Here is a 6,694-nt window from a genome sequence, read left to right as displayed (position 1 = left end):
AGGAGGAGGAGGAGGAGGAGGAGGAGGAGGAGGAAGCCTGGTCATGGCAGCTGGAGCAATGCGCGCGGCAATGGGAGCCAAAGCCATGGCAATGCAGTCCCCAACCTGAGACTAGACACGCCAAGATCCATGAGGGACGGAAAGGGGCCTTATGGAGGGGGGCAGGAAGTGGTGACACAGATGTACGTACGTGACACGTCGGAGGCTGTGGCGGCAGCGTGTCGAAGAGTTGTGTCGCTTCATTTTGTTTCGTGAGGGCAGCGACATGTTCTCTGAACTGCGTGGCTTGGGAAGGTTTTGGTGGGCATCAGAGAGGTTCACCCGGACAAATCCTGCATGCCAAACAGCCCTTTGGGGATTTTTCAGATTTTCAAGGTTTTAGCCCCTTGAGGATCATCTCTCAAATCCCCTCCAAAACATCCGCCGAATGAGGCCTACAAGGATTAGGTCCACCAGAGAATCTGATCCTCTGTAACCGAACATAGCCTTAAATTCTTGTGTTCTCCGTCTAGAAAAAAATGTACTATTGCTTGTACGTAAAAGACATGCCATCTATGTCGTGTCTATTTGATTTATGGACGCGTCTAGCCAGCGCCTTGCCACCTGGTATGGTTAGCAAGTGGCCCATCATTTTAGGAAATTTTTTGTCTCCTTTCTTAATTAGGGAACCTTCGTTAGCTACTCCTTCTTTTACCATGCGCATTAAATGCCAGCACAACCATCTCCCCCATGGATGCTTTTCGTTCTTCTTGTGCATTTAATTTGTGGTTTTGAAAATTTAAAAAGCCATAACTTCCAATCCGCGTGTCGGAATTACGATCCGTTTTCACCGTTGGAATCTCCGCGGCGTGCTCTTCGAAACTAGATCCCACATGAGTATGTTTCGACGAAATTTTTTTGTGCAATTTAGTCTCTGTTTTGTGTAACTGCCTAGCAGTCGATGTGCAACTACCTAACTGTGGATGTTCAACTTTTCGCCTACCCCGTGGATTTGTAATTTTCACTAAAAGCACCTCCACCCCCAAACTACCTCTTTCTAGTGAGTTGTGCAAATTCATGTGGTGTCCAGGCCAACTGCCTAGTAGTTAATGTACAACTTTTTTCCTGCTCGTGGTTGTGCTTTCACTGTTTGATGCATCGGCCAACTGTTTAGCAGTAGACGTGCAACTTTGGATACTACCACGGCCAACTGTCTATCAGTGATGTGCAACTTTCCCTCATACCACGTGGATGTTTAATTTCCATACTAGCACTCGGTCCAAACCATCCATCTAGTGGGATATGCAAATTTAGCGCCCTGTTTATATGCAATTTTTTACTATCATGGATATGTAACTTTTCACTACCCTCATGAATGCTAAAATTTCACCATCCAATTATTCATGCCTGTGAGATTTGCAACTTCATATGTTGCTCCGGCCAACTTCCTAGCAGACTTTATGCAACTCGGTTTGTTGTCCCCGCCAACTGAAACTATATATCCACAAGTAGAGAGGGGAAGGAGTTGCACATCGAGTAATAGGAAGTTGGCTCAAATAACAGACTAAGTTGCACATATCGCTGGTAATGAAGCTGGGTCAAGGTGTGTCAACTGTAAAAAGAACTATATATCCATGAGTAGGGACAAGGGTTGCACATCGACTACTAGATAGTTGGTCAGCGCAGTAGATTAGTTGCACATCAAGTTGTCATGGTTGTTAGGTTGCAGCCTCATATGAAGTTAGATCATGCAGCTCCAAAAACTGGTTTTGAAAAAGTTGCACAATTTAGTACTAAAGTTACACAATGCAGTATTAAAGTTGCACCATATAGCACTAAAGTTGGCATCAAAAAAATTTCTTCGAAACATACCCATGCGGGATCTAGTTTCAAAGATCTCGCTGCGGAGAATCCAACGGTGAAGACGGATCTGAATTTCGCCGAGCGGCTTAAAAGTTATAGCTTTTCGAATTTTCTTTCAAACAAAGTTAAAGGCAAACAATGAACGCATTAACTGCTGGATCCATTCCCTTAAAATGGACAGCTTCGAAATTGACACTGACATGACTCGACAACTGGCATCTGTACTACTTCGCTGGTGTGCTTCCCTTGTCGCGTAGCACGGCCGCTCTAATTGCTCAAAAAGTGCACACGCACTACGAAGCATTTAGGTTAATTTATGTTTAAGTGCCTAACTGTTCTTTCAATCTAGGAACAACAAAAGTGAAGAATCTTGATGATAACTTTGAGGCTGTAAAGGTAAAGATGAGCAAGGAAGATCTGATAGAAATCTCAGCTGCTGCCCCTGCTGGCGATGTGGCTGGGTTGAGGGTCATGGGAATCCTGGAGCCTTATTCTTGGAGGATTGCAAACACAACACCTCAAAAGTAGCCATTTTACATCGTCACTTGCAAATCCAAGAGCATCTCACCATGTTATGCTGCATTTGTTTCGACCTTTCCAGTTACGTATATTCAAGGGGCCAGGGAAATGTGAAAGAAACAAGCTTGTCCATACTAAAGAATAGGGAAATATTGTACCTAAGCATACTCATAGTTTCCTGTGGATGTATCAATTGCTACACATGATTAAAAAGAAGAGTTTAATTCAAAGTTGAGGTTTGCTGGGTATGGTTCATTGGAAAATGGTACTGCTGTAATATTTCCACACATGATTGAATGAGATTACTGACAGAATCCACATACAACTTCCTGTAGTTACACCAAAGTAGGGATATGTATGTTCAACCTCACTAGTTCCACTAAAAAAATACTCCCTCCGTCCCATAATGTAAGACGTTTTTTGACACTACACTATTGTGAAAAAACATCTTACATTATGGGACAGAGGGAGTATATTTTACTGCATATGCTACTTTTGGCTCCTCAGGTTTCTACTCCCTCTGTAAATAAATATAAAAGCATTTAGATCACTAAAGTTGTGATCTAAACGCTCTTATGTTTCTTTACCGAGGAGTATTTTTCACCATGCAACCCACGTTGCTGCACAACTTGTGCTACCTCGTTACTTTCCATTTACTGTTCATCTGTTGCTACTTCTTAACTTTTCATTGACTGTTCATCTGTTGATATATATCCCAAGGTTTCTAATCTATATCTGCCACGATATCTTTTACAGTTTAACCTGTGCTGATCTGCGACTGCTGAACTTTACAGGCATGCAAGCAACGTAGAACGACAAATTGCAATGGACAAGTAGGGCTGCACGGGCGCCCATGGTGTCCCTTTCAGGAGGAACCTTGGGGGTAGCTGACCAATTCCTGATGGATCTCAAGGCTTGCTGTTGCTCATGCACGCACTTCCGAGCATCATCGGGGATCGTGCTCGGCAGCGGCCGGGCCGGCGATGATGCACTGGGGACGTGTGTCCACCAAGAACATATATGCCCTCCTCCCACATGTGGGAGGGAGCCTTTGGGTAGCCTTCCTGGACCGCCTCCCCAAATCCTGATTTTGCTGCTGAAATCCCTGGACCAAAACCTTGACGCACTTGAAAGCAAGGCATCCGCCGCCCACGCAATACTCAAGCAGTCCATGATTATTTGATGATTCATTAATTGGTTGCCTGTGCTTATGCTGTTCTCTGATCAAACTATGAATCTGCAATGCAGATGGCTCTGCAACATGGTACAGTAGCACTCTCTGGCTCTTCGCATCTGCTGATACATTTGCAGGAAAGCTGTTGTTTATCTATCATATCATCACTGTTCCCAGGAGCCAGCTCTTGGACTCTTCTGAGGTAGGTACTTCATCCAGATTCTTTTTCTTTGCTGCAAGGCACATTCTACATCAAAAAATTCATTATATAAGACTACAGGCCAAGTTCAGGTACTCCCATGACCCTCATTGTCAGAATCAGCAGCACAAAGCAAGTGTCAGGAAGCATGCCTGGATTGCAAAAGGGCAAAGAGGGGAATAAAGAAAGAATGGAAAACAAAGGAGGAGAAAAGCCACGCAGTGATCTTTTGAGAGGAGGGGCAATTGGCATGTATTGGGGTTTGCTCCTACTAATTCCCATAGAGCTTTTCTTGGAAAGCCTGACTGGCTAAGTACTCCCTCCGGTCCTTTTTTCTCTGCGTCTAAGAGCAAACTCGCATACCAAGACATGGGTCGCTGGCTGTTTTCTGGACGAGATTGCCCCTGTGGCCCTACGCGCATGAATGAGATCAGCTGGTGCTAATAAATGTGCATGCAACCTTGATTGGCTCTCCTTCCTCTCGCCTCGTTCCCAGCGCTGCATGCGGACTTCTATCTCTTTCTCCGGCGCTGCATGCGAGCCAGCAAAATTCCAGTTCCCTCCTAAACCGAGCAGGCCGCCATGGAGTAGCTTCAAAAATTAGCTGCAAAAATTAGTTTGCCGCCACGGATTTGTAATTCCAGCCAAAACTAAGAGAACCACTCCATAAATCAAGTCCCATGAAGAGAGCAAACTGCACGCTTCTCCTCTGTCTTCCGCACTTCTCTTGTTCGCCACATGCATGCATGGAACATGGATCATCGTCCTACACGAGCGGCGTCCTCCGTGAGTGCATGCCCTTCCAACGCAAGCATCAGAGGACGATGTCCACTTCCTCTGCCTGTTGGCTGTTGTCCTTCGCTTCCACCTAGACGACGCCGTCTTTCTCCTCTTGGGCGCCCACCATGAGCACGCGGTCCTTCGCAAGCTTGCTGTCCACGGCGTGCACGCAGACTGCCGAGAGGACGCCACCGGCAGCGAGCATGCCGTTCTCGGTGTGCACGCCAACTACCGCGAGCACGCCATGGTCCGCAAGCTCGTCGTCCTATGCGCAAACGCCGCCGCCGTGAGGATGGCACCGGCCGCGAGCACGCCGTGGTCCGCAAGCTCGCCGTTCTCTGCGTGCACGCCGCCGCCGTGAGGATGCCATCGGCCGCGAGCATGCCGTTCTCTGCGTGCACGCCGCCGCCGTGAGGATGCCACCGGCCGTGAGCACGCCGTGGTCCGCAAGCTCGCCGTCCTCTGCGTGCACGCCGCCGCCGTGAGGATGCCACCGGCCACGAGCACGCCGTGGTCCGCAAGCTCGCCGTCCTCTGCGTGCACGCCGCCGCCGTGAGATTGCCACCGGCCACGAGCACGCTGTGGTCCGCAAGCTGGCCGTCCTCTGCGTGCACGCCGCCGCCGTGAGGATGCCACCGGCCGCGAGCACGCCATGGTCCGCAAGCTCGCCGTCCTCTGCGTGCACGCCGCCGCCGTGCGGATGCTACCAGCCAAGAGCACGCCATGGTCCGCAAGCTCGCCGTCCTCTGCGTGCACAATGCCCAAAGAAGTGGATCCATACAGAGATGAGATGAGGAGGTGAAGTGATAGGACGACGAAGCACAGCGCCTGAAGAAGTGGAGGGACAAAGTTGGAAAAAAGCGGTGAAAAAGCCTCACGCGCAGAGCATTGCGGGAAAAACGGGAAAAAGTTAAACGCAAACTAAATAGGACCGGAGGGAGTATATCCAGATCGACTCCCTTTGCGTGCATGCTTGCCGTGGGATATAATCCCTAGGTTTATTCCCAAGCAAGTCCAGCTTTATGTCCTTTATCCACCACATCTCACCGAGAATATTCTACCATTAGGCTTTTCATCTTTGGCATGCCTACTGACACATCTTTTGCCAAAAGCATTTGGTTGGGATCCATTCAAAATGTTGGCAGCAGGCTCTAGTTACTAGCATGTCAACCATATCTATGTAATTTGCTACCAATAAGGGTCTAAACATCCTATACCGATGTGTGAGATTAAAGACACAGGTTAATGATTTTTTCTTCCTAAATCAAGATAAAAAAAAAGATTCAGAATTTTTTCTCCCGAGGGACTTGATTATTACAATGCGGACTGATCAAGAAATATTACTATAGGTCTAATCCAGTATGTAATTTCTAGTTTTAATTTTGCTATATAATTACTTGCAAATGCTCGCATGCTGAGCTGATCTCATATATAATTGCTGGCAGAAGATTAAGACTTGATCGACATTGTTTACTAATTGCACTGGGAGTAAAAACGAGAAGACGTGATGAGGGCGACAGGGCCAGTGTGGGGCACATGAAGATGATGCGTGTCAACGCACGAAAATAAAGAAGCTCCTCGGGTCTTTTTCATTCTTTCTCAAACTATGCGCTCGATCAATTCTAGGGATTGCACATGCATGCATATCGCCGGCCAGCCAGCCATGGTCCCAGGGATCAAGCTCAGACTCCCATATGCATGAGCATGAGGAAGCATGACACTATCAAATGCATGATGAACATCATTGTGCATGCATGCATGCAAGCAGATGCAGCGAATACATGCATGCACTCTTCTTAGTTCTTGCCACATCCAACCAGAGTGCTCCCACCCCGACCCATCTTCTCCCCTCCCTTGTTGACTAGAACTACAATTGGATTTGGTGTTGGAATAGAATATAAAGACACCACAAGGTAACAAAAATAAACTAGACGAAGCTGATAGCATAGACATGGGATCATGAGATGTGGTTAGAGTGCTGCTGCTGCTAGTGATTGTTCATCGTGGCCGTGGCGGGGTCTTTTTTCTTTCTTATATTCTTTTTATTTTCTTTTTTGGCTATGTGTATTCTTGATGCCTTTGGACATTTTGTTAGTATAGAGGCCGGGTTTAGTTGATATCTTCGCGATATTAATATATTCTCTTTGTCGAAAAAATAGGATCATCAGACGTACGTGCAT

General features: G+C 47.1%; 1 pseudogene; it reads right to left on the bottom strand.

Annotated features, from left to right (window-relative positions):
* Nucleotides 1-3,691: 3,691 nt before the first annotated feature.
* LOC119320984 lies at nt 3,692-6,694 on the bottom strand (annotated as a pseudogene).

The sequence above is a fragment of the Triticum dicoccoides genome, chromosome 6B (assembly GCF_002162155.2).
Source record: "Triticum dicoccoides isolate Atlit2015 ecotype Zavitan chromosome 6B, WEW_v2.0, whole genome shotgun sequence".
Taxonomy (NCBI): domain Eukaryota; kingdom Viridiplantae; phylum Streptophyta; class Magnoliopsida; order Poales; family Poaceae; genus Triticum; species Triticum dicoccoides.
The sequence above is the reverse complement of the archived record's forward strand: the minus strand, read 5'-3'. Positions and strand labels throughout refer to the sequence as shown.